Raw genomic sequence first — 27481 nt, 5'->3', positions numbered from 1 at the left:
TCACTTTGATAACAAGAAGAGAGAAAAAGAATATTAAAAGTTGATGTTCAGAGAGACTTGGGTATCTTAGTATATGAATTATAGAAAAGTAGTGTGCAAATACAGTATGCAGTTAGGAAGGGAAATCAGATGTTAGCCTTTATTGCAAGGAGGTTGGGGATAAAAGTAAGTTAGCCTTGCTACAGGGCTTTGGTAAAATAACGTCATGAGTACTTGTACAGTTCTGGCCTCTTCATCTTAGGAAGAATATACTGGCCTTAAAGGCAGTGGAGCAGATGTTTGATGCCTGGGAAGAGAAGACAGTCCTTTGAGGAATGCAAGATATGGCTCTGGGCCTGACCTCACTGGAGTTTAGAAGAATGAGTGGAGGGAAATCTCAATTGAAACCTATTGAATATTGCAAGGCCTAGATAGAGTGGACATAGGGAGGATATTTTCTATAGTGGGGGGAATCTAGATCCAAAGGGTGCAGCTCCAGGCTAGAGGGACATCCATTTAGAACAGTGAAGCGGAGAAGTTTCTTTAGCCAAAGGGTAGTGAATCTGTGGAATTCATTCCCACAGACAGCTGTGGAGATTGGGTATATTTAAAGCGGGGCTCCATAGGTTCATAATTAATAACGGCATCAAAGGTTATGGGGAGAAGGCAGAAGAATGGAATTGAGAGGGGTAATAAATTAGCCATGATGGAATGGAGGAGCAGACTCGATGGGCTGAATGGCCTGATTCTTTTCGTATCCCATTGTGTTAAGGTCTAAACAAGTCAGGCCCTCATCTTTCTGAAAGAGGTGAGATGATTTTTTGAAAACTTGCAAAGGAATTTGGAAAGAATAGATGCTGAGAGATTGTTTCCTTCGCTGGTTTGTCAAAAGCTCACAGGAGAATCTGGCTGAGAGTTTGTATATTTAAATTTCTCAGTTGTAATTTGTTTCACTCAAGGGTGCTAGATGTTGAAATTCTCCATTCTATGCCACATAGCCATTGAGTATTTTCAAAATTTAAGATCAGTAAAATCCACATCCGTGCTCACGTCATTCCACAGATGCGCAGTAGAGAGCATCCTAACAAGCTGCATCACTGCTTGGGATGGAAACTGCACTGCGGCAGACGGGAAGACTCTATGACAGGTAGTCAAAATGGCCCAACACATCTCCGGCACCAGCCTGAACGTCACCAAGAAGATATATACAGAAAAGTGCTTGAAAATGGCCAGTAACACCATGAAGGACCCCACCCGCCCTGCTCATGGACTGCTTGTCCCACTCCCTTTGGGAAAGAGGCAATGCAGCATCTACACCAAGACCACCAGACTCAGAAACAGTTACCTTCCCCAAGCAGTAAGGCTGATCAACACCTCCATCCACCAACCCACCCCTCCACACCCCCAACCACCACTACTTCATCATTTCCTGTCAGAATCATCTTATGTACAGTCACTCCTGTGCCTAGTATCACTTTATAGACATCAAATCAATCTATGTATTTAAGCTATCTTATGTATTCACAGTATATTTATTGTGTTTTTTATTATTGTGTTTTTTATCTTACTGGGTTTTTTATTGTTGGATCTGGAGTAATAAGGATTTTTGAAATCAAGGAATGGAGAGATCTGGGAGGGGACGGCTACATAAAATTACTTTCACATCTTGAACTCTTACGTTTTTAGTTCAGCAGTAATTCTGTTCCTTAGGAAATCTTGCGACATTAGGCTAAACTTGGGTAATAAAACAGATTCCAACTCCCAAGAACACTCAAGAGATAGTGGTTTCTGTTGCATTGGATGTTGACAGGAAACCTGTGCGGGAGAGTTTTTAAAGTGGAAAAGGCGTTGCACTGGGACAGTTCCACTCTCGATGCCGGTGATCTGTCTCCAGTGGTACAAAGAAGTGTCACAAACTGGGGTATTCTGGGTGACCATGACTCCTGATTCTGCTTATGCCCTACGCTCTTCAAAAAGCCTTCCTGGCAGTTGGATGTCACCGTAGATTTCATCCGTCCAGTCTGCCAGAACGTTAGGGAATCCTGCATTCCAACTGGCTGCACGTTGGGTCTCTTCATATAATGATTCAAATAATGAATTAGTCTATGCTAGTGCTAAGACTTACTTTTCTTTTACAACTTAATTCATGAACATGGAAGAATGCCACAAAGGTAAGCTGTTGTCTGCACAAAGATTCTCAGTAGGTTTATTTATTTATTTAATAAGATACCGTTCAGAGGTTCAGAAGTCTCAGTTCAACCATAGCCTAATTGCGGGACAAGTCTACAATGATCAATTCACCAACCAGTTTGTCTTTAACCTGTGGGATGAAACTGGAGGATATGGAGACAACCATCTCGTTCCATGAGGAGGACACACAGACTCCTTACAGATGACGTCCCGAGCTGTAATGCCGTTGCACTAACCGCATGCAACCATGGTGCCCAGGAGGCTGCAAATAATTAGGTGACCGGGCAACGACATGAAACTGGAGTTTAATTTGAGAAAGTAACTGTTTTGGCAGGAAAAAAAGACAACGTATTTTCTAAATACTGTATTTAATAGTTGCAGAGCTCTGAGTACAGAGGGATCTGAGTGTCCTGCTGCATGGTTTGCAAGAGGTGAAGATGCAGGTACAGCAAATGGTTTGGAAAGTGAAGGGAGTATCATAGCTTGTTCTGGATCAGTTGTATATGAACGCAGAGAGATTGCTTCAGTTATAAGAGCATTGCTGATACTACGTAGAAAATAATCTGCACAATATTGATGTTTTTAATCTCTTATTGTACCACTTTGCTCTTTTTTTTGCACTAATTATTCTTTCTTTCTTTTTCAATCTTTTTATTATTGTTATTAATATCAACAAAATAAAATTGATACATAGATAATGGGATTACAAACATACACATTTCAACTGAACATGAAAGAATACATAAGCAATGATTACAGTATAAATGAGTATTCCCAAATCATGGACGATACAATATACAAATAAACAAGGCAAACCTAGGCATATCATAATATATAATTAAAAAAACACAGAAAAAAGAAAAAGAAATAAAAATTATGCAAAAAAACCTAATCTAATAGTCTAATAACTAATAAGGAAAAAAAAAACAAAAAAAGAAAAAAGAGAAAAAGAAAAAATGGAAAAAAAGGCTGTTTATAATATCTCACAAAAATACAAAATCATCAGTGTCGTCAACTCCGATCCTCTCAACATATATAAAATCGAAACTGGAAAATCAAATAGGCTTGGAACAGGGTCATATTACATCATATGAAAATATTAAATAAATGGTCTCCATATCTTTTCAAATTTAATAGAAGTATCAAATACACCACTTCTAATTTTTTCTAAATTTAGACATAACATAGTTTGAGAAAACCAATGAAATACAGTAGGAGGATTAATTTCTTTCCAATTCAACAAAATAGATCTTCTAGCCATTAATGTAAGAAATGCAATCATTCGACAAGCGGAAGAGGATAAATGGAGTGAGTCCATCATTGGTAAACCAAAAATTGCAGTAATAGGATGAGGTTGTAAATCAATGTTCAATACCGCAGAAATAATATCAAAAATATCTTTCCAATAATTTTTCAAAAGCGGACACGACCAGAACAAATGAGTTAAAGATGCTATCTCAGAATGACATCTGTCACAAATAGGATTTATATAGGAATAAAAAACTAATTATTGTAAATATACAGTACATGTACTGCTGCCACAAAAGAACAAATTCATGGCATACACTCAGTACACCTGCTCATTAATGTAAATACCTAATCAGCCAATCAGGTGGCAGGAACTCAACGTATAATAACATTCTGACATGGTCAAGAGGTTCAGCTGTTATTCAGACCAGAACAGGAAAGAAATGTGATCTAAGTGACTTTGACCATGTAATGATTGCTGGTGCCAGATGGGGTGGTTTGAGTATCTCAGAAACTGCTGATCTCCTGGGATTTTCACACACAACAGTCTCTGGAGTTTACAGAGAATTGAGTGAAAAAACAACAAAACATCCAGTGGGTTGCAGTTCTGTGGGTGAATATGCTTTGTCAGAGGAGATTGGCCAGACTGGTGCAAGCTGACAGGAAAGGAAAAGTAACTCAGGTAACCTCACATTACAACAGTGGTGTTCAGAGGAGCATCTTCAAATGCACAACACATCAAACTTTGAAGCTGATGGCCTACAGGAACAGAAGACCATTTTATTAGATACAGGAGAAGCAGAATAAAGTGATCACTGAGCGTATGCCAGTGATAATATCCTGATTCTGAATCTGATTTTGGTCTAGAGGCCATAGCCTCAGAATACAACAATATCTCTTTAGAATAGAGATGAGGAGGAATTTCTTTATCCAGAGGGTAGTGAACCTGTGGAAGTCATGGCCCCAGATGGCTGTGGAGGCCAAGTCATTGGGTATATTTAAACCAGAAGTTGCTGGGTCCTTGATTAATAAGTGTATTAAAGGTTACAGGAAGAAGGTAGGATAATGGGGTTGAGAGGGTTAATGAATCAGCCATGATGGAATGGCGAAGCAGACTCGATGGGCCAAGTGGCCCAATTCTTCTGCTATGTCTTATGGTTTCAAAGTTTAAAAATACATTTAATATCAGATTATGTATCCAGTACACAACCTGAGATTTGTCCTCTTCACAGACATGCATGAAACAAAGAACTCCCATAGAATAATAGAAAATTAAAGCCCCAAAGCCCCGCTCCCCCTCCCTTTCCACAGCAGCAGCAAAAGCATTGCCCTCCACACCCCCACCCACACCAGCAGAAGCTATGATTTTTTTTAAAGGAAGCAATTGCACAAATAGCAATTCAAAGATACCTTACTAGGTTAAAATCCAGAAGAGATCACTTGGATGGGTTAGACAAGCTAGGCTTCAAGTGAGAGTGGATTTGACTGAAATATAAGATCATGAGGTGTCTTGACAGAGTGGTTATGATTAGTTGTATTTCCTTATAAGACTATTTGGAAATAGGGATATACTATTTAAAAATTAGAGGTTGTCCATTCCACTTAAATATTTCTCCTTTCACCTTTAACCCATGACCATTAGTTGTATTTTCACCCAACCTCAGTAGAAAAAGCTTGCTTGAATTTATGCTACTGATACCCATCATAATTTTATCTACCTCTATCAAATCACCCCTCATTCTTTTATGCTCTGAGGAATAAAGTCCTAACCTATTCAACCTTTCCTTATAAATCAGGTCTTTAAGACCTAATAACATCCTTGAAAATTTTCTCTGCACTCTTTCAAACGTATTAATATTTTTCCTGTCGGTAGGTGACCAGAACTGCACACAATACTCCAAATTTGGTCTCACTAACGTCTTATACAACTTTAATATAACATCCTAACTCGTGTAAACAATACTTTGATTTATGGCCAATGTGTCAAAAGCGCTCTTTATGACCCTGTCTACCTGTGATGCCACTTTCAAAGAAATACGGATCTGTATTTCTAGTTAATGTCTTCTGAGGACTATTTCAAGATGGCCCTGGATAGCTTCTTGGGGATAGGTTGGACTGTTAATAATTCCTGACCTTACCTGCATAGTCCGTAGGGTCATAGAGACATAGCCATAGAAAAAATACAGCACAGAAACACACACTTTGACCCATCTAGGCCATGACAAGCCATTTAATCTGCTTACTCCCATTGACCTGCACGTGGACCAGAGCAATCCATATCCATCCACACACCTATCCAAGCGTATTTTAATTGTTGAAATCGAGCTCACGTGCACCTCTTGCTCTGGCAGCTCATTAAGCGCTCTCATGACCTTCTGAGTTAAGAAGTTTCCTCTCATGTTCCTCATAATCTTTTCACCTGTCACCCTTAACCCATGAGTTCTAGTTGTAGTCCCACCCAATCTCAGTGGAAAAAGCCTGATGCATTTACCCTCTCTATACCCCTCATTATTTTGTATACCTCTATCAAATCTCCCCTCAGTCTTCTACGTCTCCAAGGAATAAAATCGTAACCTATTCAATGTTTCCTTATAACTCAGGTCCTCCAGATCCGCTAATTTACTTGTAAATTTTCTCTGTATTCTTTCAACCTTATTGACACCTTTCCTGTAGGTAGGTGACCAAAATGGCACACAATACTCCAAATTAGGCCTCAACATGGTCCTATGCAACTTAAAAATAACATCCCATCTCCTGTACTCAGTACTTTGATTTATGAAGGCCAATATGCCAAGACATTTCTTTACAACCCTATCTACCTGTGATGCCACTTTCAATTAATTCTGGAACTGTATTCCCAGATCACTTTGTTCTACTGCACTCCTCAGTGTCCTAAAATTCACTGTGTAAAACCGACCATAGTTGGTCTTACTGAAATGCATCACCTCGCACTTGTCTGCATTAAATTCTATCTGCCCTTTTTTCAGCTCATTTTTGCAGAATTTGCAGAACCCCTGCAAGCTCTGATAGTCTTCCTCGCTGACCACCACCCACCATCATCTGCAAATTTGCTGATCTAATTAACCATATTATCATCCAGATCATTGAACAGCAGACCTAGTACCAATCCCTTTAGCACACCACTAGTCACAGGCCTCCAGTCAGAGAAGTAACCATCTGCCACTCTCTGGCTTCTCCCACAAAGCCAGCATCTGATCCAATTTACTACTTCATCTTGAATGCAAGCAACTGAATCTTTGTGAAGAACCTCCCATGCAGGACCTTGTAAAATACCTGGCTACAGTCCATGCAGACAACATCTACTGCCTTGCCTTCATCAGCTTTCCTCAAAAATCTCTATAATATTGGTTAGAAATGACCTACCATGCACAAAGCTATACTGACTATCCAAATACTCATATGTGTGGTCCGTTAGAATACCTTCAATAACTTTCCCAATACTGATGTCAGGCTCACCGGCCTATAATTTCTGAGTTTATTTTCAGAGCATTTCTTAAACAGTGGAACAACATTAGCTATCCTCCAGTCCTCCATTACCTCATCAATCACTAAGATGATTTAAATATTTCTGCTGGGGCCTTTGCTGTTGTCAGGTCCTGGGGATTTATCCACCCTAATTTGTCAAGGCAGCAAAGCACATCCTCCTCTATAATCTATATGGGGTCTATGACATGACTGTTGCTTTGCCTCACTTCTATAGACTCCGTGTCCGTCTCCCAAGTAAATACAAATGCAAATAATCATTTTAAGATCTCCCCCCATCTCTTTTGGCTCCATGCATAGATTACCATTACAATCTTCCAAAGAATCCTTTTGTTCTGAAGAAGATGGCACCAATAAACAACTTGACCAAAGGCGATGTCCTTCAGACGTACACAAAACTACCACACTTCTTTTACTTTTTCTTTCAAATATGATTCTGCTACTATTGGAACCTGTGATTTACAGTTTGATGGTGTGTTTTCAGTCCAATTGAGCCATTTGATGTTTTACTGTCTCCGAGGGAGTTTGCTGAAGTTTTGAGTGGGGTGTAGCCTGGAGACCAAGAAGCCTAGAGACAGGATGTGAGCCTGATTTCTCACTGATTTACCCATTAGAGCTTCGAGCAAGAAATCAATGAGGATGAGAGTGGAAGATGAGCAGGTGTTCAGCACCATCTGCCTGCATTTGACCCGGTCTTGCTCTCCCTCTCCCTCACTGCTGCCATAGGGAGCTGCCTGCGTTTCATCAGTCTTTCTCTCACTCGCTGCTCCTAGAAGAAGATGCCTGTGCTTCACCAATCTCTTTCTTCCTCTCACTCGATGCTGCTGGAGGAAGGTGCCTGCACCTGGCTGGTTTCTCTCTCCTTGGAGGATAATGCTGGAGTCTTGGGTCTTGGGCAAGGTTTAATTGATGTGGTTTGTGATTGCACTCTGCTGTTTGTGCATTTTGCTCTTCTCTTTGCACGTTGGGTGTTTGATGTTTTCCTTCAATGGGTTCCGTGGTGTTTCTTTGTTTCATGTCTATCTGTGGGAAGATGAATCTCAGGATTGTATACTGTATACGTACTTTGATAGTAAATGTACTTCGAACTTTGGAAGTTTGCTCTTAACATATATATAGAATCCCTTATGATTCTCCTTCATCTTGTCTGCTAAGGCAACTTCATGCCTTCTTTTGGCCCTCTTAATTTCTCTTGCATTTTTTACACTCCATAAGTACCTCTTTGTTCCTACCTGCCTATACCTGCTATTCACCCCTTTTTGTTTTCTTGTTAACCGGGGTCTCAATATCACTTGAAAACCAAGCATCCCTAAACCTGTGATCTTTACCTTTTATTCTGACATGCACACATAAGCTTTGTACTCCCAAAATTTCACTTTCGAAGGCCTCCCATTTAGCAAGTACACCATTGCCTGAAAACAGTCTGTTCCAATCCACACTTGCCAGATGTTTTCTGATACCATCAAAATTCGCCTTTCTCCAATTTGGAATCTCAATCCATGGACCATAACTATCCTTTTCTATACTTACTTTGAAACTAATTGCATTATGATCACTAGAAGTATTTTCCAACACAGACTTCTGCTCCTACCCTGTTTCATTCCCCAAGATGACATCAAGCATCACACACTCTCTCATTGGCACATCTACATACTGATTAAGGAAACTTTCCTGAACATACTTGACGAGCTCTATCCCATATAGTCCTTTTACGGTATGGGAATCCCAGTCAATTTGTGTAAAGTTAAAATCATCTACTATCTCAAACTTATGTTTTTTTGCAGCAGTCTGCAATCTCTCTACAAATTTGTTCCTCTAAATCCCACTGTCTGTTGGGAGGTCTATAATATAGCTGAATTGACATGGTCATGCTATTCTTGTTCCTTAGTTCCACCCATAAAGCCTCACTAATTGAGTTCTACAGTCTGTCCTGACTGAGCACTGCCATGATATTTTCCCTGACTAGTAACGCCACACCTCCCACTCTGTCATGCCCAAAAAAAACGGAACCCAAGAATATTGAGCTGCCAGTCCGGCCCCTCCTGCAAATAAGTCTCACTAACAGCTACAATATCATAATTCCATGTGTTGATCAATGCAGTGAGCTCGTCTGCCTTTCCTATAATATTCTTGCATTGAAATGTGCGCAGCTCAGAACATTAGTTGCACCATGTTCAACACTTTGATTCCTGTCTTTGTCTGAGGTCTTAATACAACTGTCTCCACGACCTCTCCACTATCTGTTCTCGCAGTCTGATTCCCATCCTGCTGCAACAATAGTTTTAAACCCCCTCCCCCCAACCCTACCCCCTCCATATGCAGCACTAACAAACCTTCCGGCTAAGATATCGGTCCTCTTCCAGTTCAGGTGCAAATCATCTGAGGAAGATAGTGAGGAAGATAAAGAATGGTAGGGTGAAGGAACCATGGGTGACAAGTGAGGTGGAGAATCTAGTCAGATGGAAGAAGGCAGCATACGTGAGGTTTAGGAAGCAAGGATCAGATAAGTCTATTGAGGAATATAGGGTAGCAAGAAAGGAGCTTAAGAAGGGACTGAGGAGAGCAAGAAGGGGGCATGAGAAGGCCTTGGTGAGTAGGGAAGGGAAAACCCCAAGGCATTCTTCAATTATGTGAAGAACAACAGGATGACAGGAGTGAAAGTAGGACAGACTAGAGATAAAGGTGGGAAGATGTGTCTGGAAGCTGTGGAAGTGAGCGAGGTCCTCAATGAATACTTCTGTTCGGTATTCACCACTGAGAGGGAACTTGATGACAGTGAGGACAATATGAGTGAGGTTGATGTTCTGGAGCATGTTGATATTGAAGGAGAAGAGGTGTTGGAGTTGTTAAAATACATTAGGACGGATAAGTCCTCGGGGCCTGATGGAATATTCCCCAGGCTGCTCCATGAGGCGAGGGAAGAGATTGCTGAGCCTCTGGCTAGGATATTTATGTCCTCGTTGTCCATGGGAATGGTACCGGAGGATTGGAGGGAAGCGAATGTTGTCTCCTTGTTCAAAAAATGTAGTAGGGATAGACCGGGTAATTATAGACCAGTGAGCCTTACGTCTGTGGTGGGAAAGCTGTTGGAAAAGATTCTTAAAGATAGAATCTATAGGCATTTAGAGAATCATGGTCTGATCAGGAAGAGTCAGCATGGCTTTGTGAAGGCAGATCATGTCTAACAAGCCTGATAGAGTTCTTTGAGGAGGTGACCAGGCATATAGATGAGGGTAGTGCAGTGGATGTGATCTACATGGATTTTAGTAAGGTATTTGACAAGGTACCACATGGTAGGCTTACTCAGAAAGTCAGAAAGCATTGGGATCCAGGGAAGTTTGGCCAGGTGGATTCAGGATTGGCTTGTCTGCAGAAAGCAGAGGTGGAGGGAGTACATTCGGATTGGAGGGTTGTGACTAGTGGTGTCCCACAAGGATCGGTTCTGGGAACCCTACTTTTCGTGATTTTTCTTGACGACCTGGATTTGGAGGTAGAAGGGTGGGTTGGCAAGTTTGCAGACGACACAAAGGTTGGTGGTGTTGTGGATGGTGTTGAGGATTGTTGAAGATTGCAGAGAGACATTGATAGGATGCAGAAGTGGGTTGAGAAGTGGCAGATGGAGTTCAGCCCAGAGAAGAGTGAAGTGGTACATTTTGGAAGGACAAACTCCAAGACAGAGTACAAAGTAAATGGCAGGATACTTGGAAGTGTTTTCCAGTGATGTCATCATCGAGAATCGCAGTTTAAGTCACTAGCTCCTCCTGAAAAACGTGTATTAAGCCCCGTTAACCCATCAAATATAGTATTTTTCAAAAAATATTTGAACTGAAAAGAAGGTCAAGAATAGGGGAAAAGAATGGAAATAAAAAAAGCGACATTGCGGAGCCTGCGCCGAGAGGAGTGCAGCGAGCGGCTCTCATACCCGACTGCGTGCTAGCGAGGCGGACGCTGGGCCTCGTTCAGGCGAAGCGGCGAATATGATCGAAATTCTGAAAGAGATAAGGGAGTTCCAGAAAGATATAAAGCAGCAGCTCCATGATATTAAGTCAGAGCTCGCCAACGTCAATCAAAAAATAGCAGTGGTAGAGACTCAAATTGAGAAGGTGGAAGATCACCTTCAAAACGTGGAACAATACTGAGTAAGGCGATAAAAATATTGAATCACCAAGAAGGTAAACTGTTGACCTGGAGGGAAGATCACAGCGGAAAAATATCAGAATATACAACATTCCAGAAGGAGCGGAGGGCTTGTCTATGACGGAGTTTGTCGGAAAGTTGCTGTGGGATGCGCTGGAGCTTCCCTCGACTATGGAGCTGGAAATCGAGAGAGTGCATCATTCGCTAGTCCTGAAGCCTACCCGAGATAAGCCATGCTCAATCATAATTAAATTCCTTCGGTACAGTACCAAGGCAGAGATGCTACGAAGGGCTTGGGGTAAGAAGAGGGTGTTTTTAGACGACAAATTAATATATTTCGACCTAGATTACCCCCCCCCCGCAGTCCTGCAGAAAGGTAAAGAATACTCTGAAGTAAAGCAAGTACTAAAGCAAGAAAGGATTAGATTTCAAACTCCGTATCCTGCTAAACTTCGAGTGTTTTATCAAGATGGGATCCAACTGTCTCAGACAGTGGAAGAGGCAACTACAGACATGAAGGCCAGAGGGCAGCCCGTCAGCGTGATCAAACCGAGGGAAAGCCTGGCAGAGGAATTATCCCGCTCTGCTTGGGAAATAGTGAGAGAATCGAGAAGACAGAAGACGGGAGGAGGCTGAGAGAACTATATCAGGAAGAGACTGGGAGTTTTCCAAAGACAGCCCTCACCCCCTCCAGAAGAGCCATAAGGTTTGGCTAACTTTAAAAATGTTGAGAAGCTAAATGGAAGCAAAAGTAGACGGTGAAATACCTATCTCGAGAAATACTTATTATAATGTGGGTTTTATATTACTTAGTTGCTATTCTTTATTTGCTCACTTACTCCTTTTTCCCCACCAAAATGAGAATATATATATGTGTGCATATATGTGTATGCATGTAATATATGTGTGTGTGGGTGTGTGAGTGTATGTGCATATATATATATATATATATTTATGTACGTATATAGGAAGAGTACACAGGGAAATCTTTTCTGTGTAATGGATTTGTTCACTGACTTTCATGAATACTGCAAAGGGGGCCCTCAACTCACAAATAGGAGGGGTCATCCCCCACAGCTAGACATTTCCTCTAGCTCAATGCAGGGTCATTTACTAGAGACCTCAGCCTTGGAATCACACGTTCGGTGGCATTTTTGTTATTATTTGCGTTTCTTAGTTCTTATTTGTTCAGGGAGTAGATTGATTAAGTTTTATTCTGCTAATTTCAATGATACATTGACAGATAAATACAGGTGGCTAAGGACAAAGTAAAATGCATTTCTTTTAATGTCAATGGGCTATAAAATCCAATCAAACGTAATAGAATTTTATCCAAAATGAAAAAAGAACAATCTCATGGAGTATATTTCCAGGAAACTCATTTAAGTGACAATGAGAATAGAAAACTAAAGAGAATGGGCTTCACTAATTTGTTTTTCTCCTCATATAAATCAGGACATAGGAGAGGAGTTGCTATTCTTATCTCAAGTAAGCTAAATTTTGAAAAAGTTTTCAAAATGGGAGATAAAGAGGGCAGATATATTCTGGTAAGGGGGAATATAGATGGAAATTCAGTTACTCTATTGAATATATATGCACCCCTGGGAAGTGATATTGGTTTCTTACGGAAAATTACTGATATTATGGTAGCAGAAACAGAAGGTCTCCTGATATGTGGGGGAGACTTAAATTTACAATTACAACCAAACTTAGACTCTTCCAATAGAAAAACCTATGAAACAACATCTTTACATAAGACAGATAATACACTTTTTGAGGAAGTTGGTTTAATTGATATATGGAGGGACCTTTTCCCCGACAGAAGGGATTACACTCATTATTCTGCTCCCCATTCTGTGTATACAAGAATAGACTATTTCATAACATTTAGAAACAACAAAGACAAAATAAACACCTGTGGAATTGGGACAATAGATGTAAGAGACCATGCACCTATATATTTATCTGTTGATTTTGACCTACAACCAAAGAATACTATTTGGAAACTAAATTCAAGTCTACTCAATGATCCGTACTTTAAGGAACAAATTAAAAATAAATTGGTCTCTACTTAGAATTTAATGATAATGGAGAGGTTTCACCTCCCATTTTATGGGATACTCTGAAGGCTGTCTTAAGAGGGAAAATTATAGTGATATCTTCATATAAGAAAAAAGTAAGGAATAAAACATTAGAGGAATTACAAAATAGGCTGAAGGAACTAGAGAAAAAACACAAATTGAATTTGGCACAAATTGAATTAGGGGAAATTAAAAGGATTAGGAATGAAATTAATAGTTTGGCTACGCAAGAAATCAGGAAAAATTTAATGTTTCTGAAACAGAGACATTATGAAAGTGGATCAAAATTTATGAAAATACTGGCGTGGAAACTGAAAAAAAAAGATAGCAGAAAATACAATTCATAGAATTAGGGACCCAAGAACAAAAATTATAAAAAAAAAAATAAGCTAAGTGAAATTCAAGAAACTTTTGAAGTGTTTTACAAAACTCTATATTCCAAAGTTCCAGGGGGAAGCATAACCCAAATTGACACCTTGAATTCTCTAGAGTTACCTACTTTAAGCAAAGAACAAAATAAAATGGTGACTGCTGAAATAACTGAAGTTGAATTAAAAGCTGCAATGTAGGCTTAAATTAAGCAAGTCACCAGGATCAGATGGGTATACAGCAGAGTGGTACAAAGAATTTAAAAATGAGTTAATTCCTGTTTTTCTCCCCACAATGAACTGGGCTCTAAAAAAGGCAGAAATGCCACCCAGTTGGAAGGAAGCGTTAATCTCAGCTATACCGAAAGAAGGCAAGGATAAAATGGAATGTGGGTCATTTAGACCAATACCCGTTCTTAATGTAGGTTATAGATTATTTGCCTCCATAATGGCCAAATGATTAGAGGAGTTTCTACCCATACTGATACGTAATGATCAGACAGGTTTTATATGACAACGCCAGACACAAGACAGTATATGAAGGACACTTCACATTATGGATCATATACAAAAAAATAAAATCGAAGCAATAGTGATAAGCGTGGACGCTGAAAAAGCATTTGATTTGGTTAATTGGAATTTTCTTTACAGAGTTTTACATAGATTGGGTTTCCAAGACACAATTATTAAAACTATACAGACACTATATGACAACCCTACTGCTAGGATTATAATCAATGGATATTTATCAAATAGTCTTACCCTAGAAAGGGGCACGAGACAGGGTTGTGCATGGTCACCGCTACTCTTCGCATTATATCTGGAACCGTTAGCTCAATACATCAGACAAAATGAAGATATCAGAGGAATTACCATTAAAGGGACAGAGCATAAATTGGCTTGTTACGCGGATGACATTTTGATCTATCTAGGGCAACCAACATACTCTTTACCTAAATTGATGCAATCCTTTGAAAAATATAGTCAATTATCAGGATACAAGATCAACATAGATAAAACCCAATTACTTTCATATTACTTTTGCCCACCAAGAAAAATTGAAAATAGATATCCCTGGGCATGGCACACAGAGTCTTTCAAATATTTGGGCATCATTATGCCAAAAGATTTAGCAAAACTATTAGAATGTAATTACCAGCCTTTATATAAAAAATTAAGGAAGATATGGCAAGATGGACCTAATTCCTTTTTTCAGTCTCATTTCAAGGATTGAGTCTGTTAAAATTAATATACTGCCCAGACTGTTATATCTCTTTCAGACCCTATCAAAATCAATTCAATGAATGGTACAAGATGTTATCAAGGTATATTTGGCAGGGTAAAAGGTCTAGAATTCATCTCAAAACTTTGCAATTAGCAAAGGAAAAGGGGGGATGGGGCCTACCTTCTCTTAGCGATTATTATTTTGCAGCACAGTTGAGAGCTATGATATGTTGGTGCAACCCATCATATGATGCTCAATGGAAAAACATTGAGGAGCGGGTACTTCCCATCCCCATACAAGCAATTTTGGCTGATAACAACCTGCAAAGGTACATAAATGCTATTGATAACCCATGGGTGAAATTGACTCTTAAAATATGGAAAACTGCTATAAAATAATATAATCTAGAGGGAGATATTGCAATTCTTAAATGGTGTGCATATGACTCGGATTTTACACCAAATAAATTGGATGCTAGATTTAAGGACTGGACAGCTAAAGGAATAACAGTTCTTTGCAACATAATGAAAGAAGGAACACTGTTCAGTTTTGAAATGCTTAAAGAGAAACACTTATTAGAAAAACAAGATTTTTATCGGTATTTACAGATGTGACAATATGTTAATAAGACACTTAAAAATGTAACCAAGGCAAGTACATGCTTGATAGAGCTATTTAGAAAAGCATATAATTCAGATAATGGTAGTAGAATCATTTCAATCATTTAAAAGGTGTCAAATCTTAAAACACATCCGACTTCATACATTAAAACAAAATAGGAGAAGGAAGGAGGGATAATTATATCTGAGGAAGAATGGACAATAATATGGAGGTATCAATGGAAGTGTACCAGTTCACAGAAATGGAGGGAGTTTGGATGGAAAAACTTGATAAGATATTTTATTACACCCTCTCAGAAATCCCATTATGATAGTAACCTCTCTGTTTGCTGGAGACATTGTGGAAATCAAAATGCAAATCATTATCATATTTTTTGGGACTGCCCTGTTATCAAAAACTGTTGGAGGGGGATACACAATGCCCTACAAGACATCTTTAAATGTGAAATACCCTTAGAGAGTAAGACCATATATTTTGGATACATACCTCAAGAATGGTTGAAAAAAGATAAATATTTAATGAATATACTGTTGGTGGCTGGTAAAAAGACTCTTACTAGGAAATGGTTATCACAGGAGAGCCCAACTTTAAATACGTGGATGGAAATTACAATGGACATTTACAAAATGGAGAAGGTAACACCATCTGTTAACCATAAGCTGGAACAATTTGATTCATACTGGGAAAAATGGTTTAACTACATAATGCCTCATAGGCCTGATTTTATTCTCACAAATCAATGAATATGTTGTAAAAAAAATCACTCCCTATTTGTACATAGTTCTTTCCTTTTGCTTGTTTTTCCTTTCCGCTCTTTTCTATAAGTGTATACCTCAGATAAATACTTTGTGGAGATTTGTGATGTATATGATTATATGATATATATGTACAATGTCTGAAATACATCTTATGGAAATGTTTGTCTAATGATGAACTTCAATAAAAAAATAAATTACAAAAAAAAAGGATACTTGGAAGTGTGGAGGAGCAGGGGGCTCTGGGGGTACATGTCCATAGATCCCTGAAAGTTGCCTCACAGGTAGATAGGGTAGTTAAGATACTTATGGAGTGTTAGCTTTCATAAGTCAAGGGATAGAGTTTAAGAGTCGTGGGGTAATGATGCAGCTCTATAAAACTCTGGTTAGGCCACACGGAGTACTGTGTCCAGTTCTGGTCGCCTCACTATAGGAAGGATGTGGAAGCATTGGAAAGGATACAGAGGAGATTTACCAGGATGCTGCCTGGTTTAGAGAGTATGCATTATGATCAGTGATTAAGGGAGCTAGGGCTTTACTCTTGGAGAGAAGAAGGACGAGAGGAGACATGATAGAGGTGTACAAGATATTAAGAGGAATAGATAGAGTGGACAGCCAGCGCCTCTTCCCCAGGGCACCACTGCTCAATACAAGAGGATATGGTTTTAAGGTAAGGAGAGGGAAGTTCAAGGGGGATATTAGAGGAAGGTTTTTTACTCAGAGAGTGGTTGGTGCATGGAATGCACTGCCTGAGTCAGTGGTGGAGGCAGATACACTAGTGAAGTTTAAGAGACTACTAGACAGGTATATGGAGGAATTTAAGGTGGGGGGGTTATATGGGAGGCAGGTTTTAAGGGTCGGCACAACATTGTGGGCTGAAGGGCCTGTACTGTGCTATGTTCTATCTCTTCTGTACCAGTCCCAACTTCCCTGGAAAAGAGCTAAATGGTCCAAAAATCTGATGTCTTCCCCTTTACACATACTCCTAAGCCACATGCTAAACTGTATGATCTTCCTCATTCTGGCCTCACTAGCACGTGGCACAGATAGCAATCCTGAGATCACGATCCTGGAGGTCCTGTCCTTTAACTTAGCATCTAACTCCCTGAAATCACTTTGCAGAACCTTGTCACTCGCCCTACCCATATCATTGGTACCTAAATGGAACATAGCATTTGGGTATTCACCCTCCCACTTAAGAACGCTGAGGACTTGATCCAAGATGCCCAGACCCTTGCACCCAGGAGGCAACATATCATCTGGGAATCTTGTTCTCACCCACAGAAATGTCTTTCTGTTCCCCTAACTCAGGGGTCCCCAACCTTTTTTGCACCGCGGACTGTTTTAATATTGACAATATTCTTGTGGACCGGCCAACGATGGGTTGGTGTTCAAGTAGGGTTGCCAACTTTCTCACTCCGAAATAAGGGACAACAGTAGCAATCAAATACGGGATACTTGTGTTTACCCCGAGAAAGACTACCATGACCATGAAGACTTGCGCGGGCACCCGTGTGCGCATGCATGACGTGTGCATACATGACATGTGCATGCGTGTACGTGCCAATTTTTTTCTCTACCAATCAGTTTTAGCTTAATCTTCCCGATTCTGTTAAGTGAAACTACACTGTACATACATTATTTCTACTTTATATAGGCTGTGTATTTATCATATCATTCCTGCTTTTACTATATGTTAGTGTTATTTTAGGTTTTATGCATTATTTGGTATGATTTGGTAGGTTATTTCAAGTTCAACAATGCGTGACAGGGAATGAGGAAAGGTGCAGTGGACTCATAGCATTTCATATCGCCAAATCATATCGGTTCCTCGCACATGCTTTGTGGCCCGGTGATTGGGGACCACTGCCCTAACTAACACATCCCCTATCACCACAGCATGCCTCTTCTCCCCCATTCCCTTCACTCACAGCGTCAGACTCAATGCCAGATACCTGACCGTTAATAGGTCATCCCTCCACCAACAATGTCCAAAGTGATATTCCTGTTGTTGAGAGGGATGGCCACAGGGGTACTCTGCACAGGATGTTTAACCCCTTTCCCTTTCCTACTTTTCACCCAATCTCCTATGTCCTGCACATTAAAATTATCTCGCTTTAAGGACTCTTTATTGTGTTATTTCACGTTTTCATTACTTATTGCTGTTGATTTATATTTACACTTGTTGTCTTCTGAACTCTGGTTGATCTTTCATTGATCCCGTTACTGTGACTATTCTATAGATTTGCTAATTATGCTCACAGTAAAATGAATCTCAGGGTTGTATATGGTGACATGTAAGTACTTTGATAATAAAATTTATTTTGATCTTTTGATCTATCTCTCTATGTGTCCTTTGAATCACCACCTCAGCCTCCCAGATGACCATCCAGTTCCTGGTCCAACTCCTTAATGCACAGTGTTAGAAGCTGCAGCTGGATGAAGTTCAAAAGTTCAAAGGTTCATTTGTTAACAAAGCACGTATCCATATAACTCTGAAATTTGTCTTCTCCAGATAGCAACAAAACAAAGTAAAAACATGAAAATCATTCAGAAAGAAACATCAAACCTTCCAAAATGAACAACAACCCAATCATCACCACCCAAAGCCCCCTTGCTCTGCACAAAATGGAACAAGAACATTGCCCCCCAAAAACAACCCCTCCCCCGCACAAAAAACTAACAGATCTCAACAGAACATCAACTCCCAAATATCCCCCCCCAACACAACAAAATGGAAAAGGAATGGACAATCAAAATCACAGAATATAAAAACCATATCTGAAAAAATCCACAGTCCATAAACACAATAGTCCAATCCATAAACGCAGAACCATGATACCATCCTATGATATCACTGACTTTCATCGAAAGAGTGGGACACCACATGAGGCAGAGAGGCCTACCTGCCTGCCACAGCAAGCCACGCAGCGATAGGCTGTTTGCAGATACCTTCTCCAGCAGTAATTGAAAGGAATGCAGTCAGTTCTGAACTTTCATTCACCTTCTACATTCGCCTCAATGTCCCACTCTTCTTCGACACTTTAAGTGGTGATTACTGGCTTTTATTGGTGAAATGGCGTCGAACATCTGCTTGTGCCCTGTCTCGAAGTTTCTTCGCCTTAAGGCCATCCAAGTATGCGCTTGCTTCACGGAATCTTCTCAGAGATAGCAAAGCACCGAAACAATCTGTGACCTGTAAATCATAGGCTCTGTTCATCCCAGAAACACACTTAAGGTGAAAAATAGACATCAGAAAATTAAAAAAGACATTTGCGTGAGCAAACTGGAAGATGTTGGGCGAGGTTGGCGTTGCACACTGAAGGTCTCTCTGCCTTCCTGCATCCTGCAAGAAGAGCATTCAACTATCCTGCCTGAGATCCCTACTGTTCTAACTGTGCAAATATCAAGAAAGAAGGCAATAAATAAACTGGGGGATAAAACTCTATCTGCAGCCTTTTTGCCTTCTCTCACTCAAGCATCTCCGTGCTGAAGCCTCCAAGGACTCGAGCCCCAAATAACCGCTCTAATACTGTCCACTCCAGAAAAAGCCGCTCCCCTTAACCCTGCCTTATTTTTATTTGTTCTTGCCAATCCATTCCGATTGCTGATTGACCACTGCTCGGACACCAAAATGCCGCAAATTGAAGCTACCTCTTCTCATGCTTCCAATTGTGGATTGGCCACTGCTCAAGTACCATGAATTAAAAAAAAAATAAAGTTTGGTTTTAAGTAATCCAGAGTTCCCAATATGGCCCCCCTCTACATTGGTGACACCCAACATAGATCGGGAGACCACTTTGTCGAGCAGCACCACTCAATCTGCAATAAGTGGAATTTCCCCGCGGCCAGCCATTTTAATTCCTATCCTTATTCCTGTTCTGACGTCGGTCCGTGGCCTTTAGTTCTGCCATGATGAAACCACTCTCAGGGTGGAGGAGCAATACTTCATATTCCATTTGGGTAGCCCCCAGCCTGATGCATTGAACATTTATTCCTCCTTCCAGTAACTTTTGTACCTTCTCCACCTCTGCCCTCTTCTTTTATTTCCCACTCCGGCCTCTTATCTCTTGTCCTCACTTGCCCATCTCCTCCCTCTGGTGTCCTGCTTCCTTCCCTTTCTCCCAAGATCCAATCTCCTCTCCTATCAGATTCTGTCTTTTCCAGTCTTTTGCCTTTCAACCTATCACCTCCCAGCTTCTTACTTCATCCACCCTTCTCCACCTTCCTGGCTTCAGCTATCACCTTCTAGCTTGACCTCATTCCCCTCCCCGCACCTTTTCTTCAGGCATCATCCCACTTCCTTTCCAGTCCTAATGAAGGGTCTCAGCCCAAAACATTATTCATTTCCATAGTTGCTGAGTTCCTCCAGCATTTTGTGTATGTTGCTTTGTTTTTAAGTAATGCAATTGAACTTATAAAATGCTAGTTAATAACAACATTCAGCTCCCTTTCAATGCACTCTTCAAAATAATGCAAAATTCTGGTCTGCAAAATTATGGAAATTATTGTAATGAGCAGTCAGCATAAGGTTAGAATGCTGCTTACATTGCATACAGTGGACATGGGTAAATCATGTGTTGTGCTTCCCATGTCTGATGTTGGAAATGAACTAGTTTCTAGTTGTAATATTGATCATAAAGTCAAACTTGTTCATTAGCAGAAATAAATATCAGATTAAAAACACTGAGTGCTGTCAGGGCTGCACAAATCTGAGCTTTCGAATTGTGTTCTTTCCTTCTGTTGTTTCTGTCTCTTGTGATCATTGTGTTTCGTGTTTTGCAGACAGGAAGGCTTTACAACAGGTAATTAAACGTGCCCAACACATCACCGGCACCAGCCTACCCTCCATCAAGGACATATATACAGAGAGGTGCCAGAAACGGGCCAGTAACATCACGAAGGATCCCACTTACCCTGCTTGTGGACCGTCAACCCCAGGGAGGAGGCAATGTTGCATCCACGCCAGGACCGCCAGACTCAAAAACAGTTACTTTACCCAAGCAGTAAGGCTGATCAACACCTCCACCCATGAACCCGCCTCTACACACCCCCAACCACCACTACTTTACCATTTCCTGTCAGGGTCACCTTCTGTACAGATACTCCTGTGCCTAGTGTCACTATATGGACATACAATCAGTCTATGCATATAAGCTAGCTTATGTATCTGTATTGATTGTGTTTTATTATTATTATGCTCTTTATCATAGCGTGTAATTCTTGCACTGCTTCGGATCTGGAGTAATAATTATTTTGTTCTCCTTTACATTTTTGTAGAGCAAATGACAGTAATCAGTCTTGAATCTTGTAATTGCAAAAATGCAGCAACTACCTTGTAATTGTGCACGTTTCCCAGGTGTGCTATATAGGTTTGGATTGCTCCAATGTTTACTGTCTGGGTTATGCTGAATTAGCTCAGCTCAGCTGAATATGTTGACTGGACAGTATAATTGACGTCCAGAGGATGGAGGTGGGCAGGAGAAAATCAGCCAAGCTCCATTCCCGATCTGTACACAATTGATACACTACAAGAGTATTAGCTTGCAAAGGGACGACATGGACTTGGTAACTTGAATAGTTGATGGTGCAACATCATTCCATAATTTGATGACTGTAATATTTCCACAATTCAGTCCCATTCTCCTGCTCATTCCGCATTTTGTCTCCTTTGGCCCTGTATAATATTTTCCATTAAGTACCCATCCGAATCCCTTTTCAAAAACTTGTCTCCACCTCTCTGACAAATGGGGGTGTTCCACACCACCTCCACCTTCACATAAGAGAAGTCTGCCATCATATCATCCCTGTGACTTTTGCCTAGAACTCGGAATCTGTCCTTGCTCCCCCCCACCCCCACTTCCCACTGCACCAATTGCTTGAGTCTTCTATTAAGGCAATTAACTTACCTCTAATAACATTGCTTAACTCCATCTAGTTCTGGTAAAACCGGTCAAATAAAAGCAGATGGATGATTTATTTTCCTTTTCAGCCCCATTCTGCTGCCTTCTCCCCATAACCTTTGACACCCTGACTAATCAAGGACCTATCGACCTTTGCTTTAAATATTGCCAATGACTTGGCCTCCACCGATTCATTACCCTCTAGCTGAAGAAATTCGGCCCATCGAATCTGCTCCACCATTCCATCGTGGCTGATTTATTTAACCACTCAGTCCCGTTTGCCTGCCTTCTCCCTGCAACACAGTAGCGTAGTGGTCAGCGCGATGGTATTACACCACAGGGCTTCTGGGTTCAGTCCCAGCGTCTTCTGTAAGGAGTTTGCTTGTTTTCCCTGTGAATGTGTGGGTTTTCTCAGGGCGCTCTGGTTTCTTCCCACAGTCCAAAAATGTACCGGTTAGTCGGTTAACTGGCCACTGTAAATTATCCTGTGATTAGGTTAAGGACAAATCGAGGGTTGTCGTGGGCATCGCAGCTCGAAGGGCTTGTAGGGCCTATTCTGCGCTACACCGCTCAATAAATAAATAAATAAATAAAACTTTGCTGCCTTTACTAATTGAGAAACCTTATCTGCTTTAATTGCCCTCCGCAGCCGGCTGTGGCAATGAATTCCATAGATTCATCACCCACTGGCTATAGTCATTCCTTCCCATCTCCTTTCTGAGTGGACATCCTTGTATTCTGAGGTCTTGGACACTCCCGCTGCTAGAAATATTCTCTCCGCATTCACTTACCTACACCTTTCAATATTTGATAGGTTCGATGAGATCACCCTTAATTCTTCAGAACTCCAACCAGTGCAGGCTCAGAGCCAATCTTAGGCTTCTCTCTCTCTCCCAGTGTAGCGTGTCCTCCTGCTTCAAAACCTCCACCATTGTCCCTGTAGCTAAAAAGACCAAGGTAACATGTCTGAACAACTGGTGTCCTGTCACACTCACCTCAATGATAAGCAAATGCTTTGAGAGGCTGGTCAAGGACTACATCTGCAGCTTGCTATCACCCACACTGGACCCCCTACAATTCGCCTACCGACACAACCAAATGACAGATGACCAATAGCTACAGCTCTACACACCGTCCTTACATATCTGGAGAAGAACGTCGCTTATGTGAATATGCTGCTTTTGGACTACAATTCAGCATTCAACACCATAATTCCTCCAGGCTCGACAAGAAGCTCAGAGACCTCGGCCTTCACCCTGCCTTGTGCAGCTGGATCCTGGACTTCCTGTCAGATCACCGGCGGGTGGTAAGCGTGGGCTCCCTCACCTCTGCCCCTCTGACCGAAAAACACAGGTGCCCCTCAGGGCTGTGTCCTAAGGCCTCTCCTTTACTCTCTGCATACCCATGACTGTGTCGCCACCCACAGCTTCAAACTGCTAATTAAATTTGCTGACAACACTACACTGATTGTCCTAATCTCAAATAATAATGAGGTAGCTTACAGAGAAGAAGTCATCACCCAGACACAGTGGTGTCAAGAAAACAACCTCTCCCTCAATGTCACAAAAACAAAGGAGCTGGTTGTCAACTACAGGAGGAATGGAGACAGGCTAACTCCTATTGACATCAATGGACCTGGGGTTGAGAGGGTGAACAGCTTTAAGTTCCTCAGCATCTACATCACCGAGGATCTCACGTGGTTTGTACACACCAACTGTGAAAGCACAACAATGCCTCTTTCACCTCAGATGGTTGAAGAAGTTTGGCATGGGCCCTCAAATCCTAAGAACTCTCTATGGGGCACAATTGAGAGCTTCCTGACTGGCTACATCTCTGCCTGGTATGGGAACTGTGCTTCCCCCATTGCAGGATTCTGCAGAGAGTGCTGTGAACAGCCCAGCGCATCTGTAGATGTGAACTTCCCACTATTCAGGACATTTACAAAGACAGGTGTGTAAAAAGGGCCCAAAGGATCATTGGGGACCTGAGTCACCCCAGCCACAAACTGTTCCAGCTGCTACCATCTGGGAAAGGGTACCGGGAAACAGGCTTCAGAACACTTTCTTCCACCAGGCCATCAGACTGCCTAATTCACACCGATACAGTTGTATTTCTATGTTATATTGACTGTCCTGTTATACATACTATTTATTAAAAATTACTATAAATTGCACATTGCACATTTTGATGGAGACGAAATGTAAAGATTTTTACTCCTCATGTATGGGAAAGATGTAAGTAATAAAGTCAATTCAATTCAACCCAACCCTTCTGTTATGCATTCGTGTACATTTTGACCCTTACGGGTTGATGCCGAGCTTCCCCCTGTGTAACGTACTGAATGTAATGTGAGAAAGCATTCTAGGTAGCTGACTTACAAGCAAAATAAAGGGCTCTATGTTTGTTCCTCACTTCTCTGTCTTTTGTGTATATTATTCATGGCCACCTGGCTTCCCAGTACCACAAACATAACAACTTTCTGCAAGGTGATAAGTCCTCACGTGATATTTATCGTTTTGTTCCCTTTAGCAAGAAATGTCAGTGTGCAATGCTGGCGACGTACCGCTGTGTAATGTGGGTGAGTGAAGAGAAAACAGCCACAGGAAGTGAGGTGAATGAAGAACCGAAGGGGAGAAAACAAGAATGGGATGGTTAGATAAAGCAAACAAGAGAGGGAGTGCGAGAGAGAGAGAGAGAGAGAGAGAGAGAGAGAGAGAGAGAGAGAGAGAGAGAGAGAGAGAGAGAGAGAGAGAGAGAGAGAGAGAGAGAGAGAGAGAGAGAGAGAGAGAGAGAGAGAGAGAGAGAGAGAGAGAGAGAGAGAGAGAGGGTTAAAACTAGTTAAACTTTCTGGAATGTAATTTTGTTTGAAAATCATGAAAATGTTTGGAAGTATGGTGCCATATAACTATGATGGGTGCAAGAACATTTAATTATTACTAAGTCTAGTGCAATATGCTAGGCCTACTGATAAGCCTGCTGAGGACATAGTTAAAGTCACATAAACCTTTGATTATTGCTGAGAGATTTAGATTTCATAAAAGGAATCAAGAGGAAGACAAATCTATTTCACAGTTTGTGACAGTGCTGAAGCAATGGCCTGAACACTGTGATTTTGGGCAGTCACTGAATGTCATGTTACCTAATAGACTCATACAGTATGTGGTCTGCGTAGTGAGGCAATTCAAAAACATTTGCTAATAGAAGAGAGACTAACATTAAAAAAGCAATTGAGATTAGTACATCAATGGAGATGGCAGCTAAAGAAGCACAGCTATTAAGCACATTTTCCCAAGTTCATAAAGTTTCTACTGACTTTAAGAATACGACACTAATTGATAATCAATGTTACCACTGTGGCAAAACTGGGCACTCAGCAAAAGAATACTGGTAGAAGGATTTGGATTGTCAAAGCTGTGGCAAAAAGGGACTTATTGAATACGCCTGAAATGTAAAAACACACTGTCAACCAAAAACACTGTAATAAAGAAAAATGACTTTCAGAAAAACAAAAAGGAACATGCGAACAAGATAGAACATGCTGAGGGTGGACTGAATGACTCTCGCTTTGTGGTTGAAGAAGCTTTGCATGTTTTATCTGTTTCAGGACACACAGATTAGTACTGGGTGATCCTGTGGATGGATGGAGCCACAGTGAGGATGCAGGTGGACATGGGTGCTACAGTATCGCTGGTGTCAGGGACAAGGAAAAATTGCAGCATCCAACCCAAGAAAGTTGACTTAAAAGACTTATACTGGTGAGAATGTTCCAGTGAGGGGAGCAGTTCAAGTTACATTAGAGATTAACGCACAGGGGAAAGAAACTTCCACTGTACATTGTTAAAGGTAGTTACCCAGTGTTTCTAGGCTGCTCGTGATTGGAGCAGATCAAGCTCAACTACCACAAAGTGCACTTGATTGTGGGTGCACTGGTCTACAGGAGGTATTGAAGAAACCTGCAGAAGTACCCAACAGAGGACTGTGCTGTATGAAGGAATCGCTGTTAAACTGGCTGTTAGTCCCAACACAACAACCAAATGCCAGAAAGCAAAACCTGTCCCATACGCCCTCAAACCAAAGGTAGAAGCTCAATTGGGAAAACCTGGTCCAGGGTAAGGTATTAGAACTAGTATGTGTAAGTAAATGGGCAACTCCAGCGGTTCCTGTCCTAAAAAGGGATGGGTCTTTCAGGCTTGGTGAAGATTTCAAGGTAACCGGTTCTTATGGCTGAGCAATACCATCTTCCCCTCATTGATAACCTTTTTCGCAGGATTGGCCGGAGGGCAGACATTCAGCAAGATTGACTTGTACTGAGTGTACTTGCAGATGGACATGGAGCCACGGTCACATCATACAACATGGCTCAAAATGAAAGAACAAGAGGCATATTAAACTTCCATATACATAATATGGGAGCACACAAGACAGTTATTTATATAGAAGTAACTATATAAAATATGTATGCAGTCTTGATCTGCTTTTGTCTGTCAGCAGAAACACATCAAGGATGATTAATTTCCCTGAACATAACAGATATGAAATATCCATTCTCATCTTTCTGAGCACTGCCATTTTTAAATTTTTGGTAGTGAATCTGCATTAAGGGAAAGACTAAGATACTTATCAATGAACACACAGAACGCTGGAGGAACTCAGCAGGTCAGGCAACATCTATTGAGAGGAGTAAGCAGTCAACATTTCAGGCCCCTGACTCCTGATGAAATGTCTTGGCCGGAAACATCAACTATTTATTCCTCTCTGTAGATGCTGCCTGGTCTGCTGAGACCCCTTGGCATTTTGTGTGTGTTACTCTGGATTTCCAACATCTGCAGAATCTCTTGTGCCTAGCATGCTTATTCCTTGTTCGATGCATAAACATTATTTAAAGCAAGACTGAATATTCTGTGTGCTATTGTCCCCCCAGTTTGCAAACCACAAGTCAGAAGTTTAATGGGAATACTCTCCACTTAGTTGAATGAGTGTGACTCCAATAATATTTTGACAGCTTTCTCAAGGATCAAGGATCAAGGGTCAACTTTATTTGCCATATACACTTAGATGTATTAGGAATTTACTGTGGTGTGTTACTCTGGGTGTGACATGCAATAAAAACAATAACGACAACATATAAATTAGATAGATAGATAGATAGATAGATAGATACTTTATTCATCCCCATGGGGAAATTCAACTTTTTTTTTCCAATGTCCCATACACTTGTTGTAGCAAAACTAATTACATACAATATTTAACTCAGTAAAAAATATGATATGCATCTAAATCACTATCTCAAAAAGCATTAATAATAGCTTTTAAAAAGTTCTTAAGTCCTGGCGGTTGAATTGTAAAGCCTAATGGCATTGGGGAGTATTGACCTCTTCATCCTGTCTGAGGATATTATTATATTTTATATTATTTTATATTATTATATAAAATATAGAAGTTCAGATATGGAATGAATGTACATAAATAC

The 27481-nt window shown here is 40.8% G+C and overlaps 1 long non-coding RNA gene across 1 annotated transcript in view; it reads left to right on the top strand.

Annotated features, from left to right (window-relative positions):
• LOC140733014 (uncharacterized) overlaps positions 1-24421 on the top strand; it is a 56257-nt gene extending 31836 nt beyond the window's left edge. Inside the window, exon 3 of the long non-coding RNA XR_012100204.1 lies at positions 20894-24421. This is a non-coding gene — a long non-coding RNA (uncharacterized lncRNA). The remainder of the gene's footprint in view (positions 1-20893) is intronic.
• Positions 24422-27481: the final 3060 nt, after the last annotated feature.

The sequence above is a fragment of the Hemitrygon akajei genome, chromosome 9, assembly GCF_048418815.1.
Source record: "Hemitrygon akajei chromosome 9, sHemAka1.3, whole genome shotgun sequence".
In the NCBI taxonomy this organism is placed as follows: domain Eukaryota; kingdom Metazoa; phylum Chordata; class Chondrichthyes; order Myliobatiformes; family Dasyatidae; genus Hemitrygon; species Hemitrygon akajei.
The sequence above is the reverse complement of the archived record's forward strand: the minus strand, read 5'-3'. Positions and strand labels throughout refer to the sequence as shown.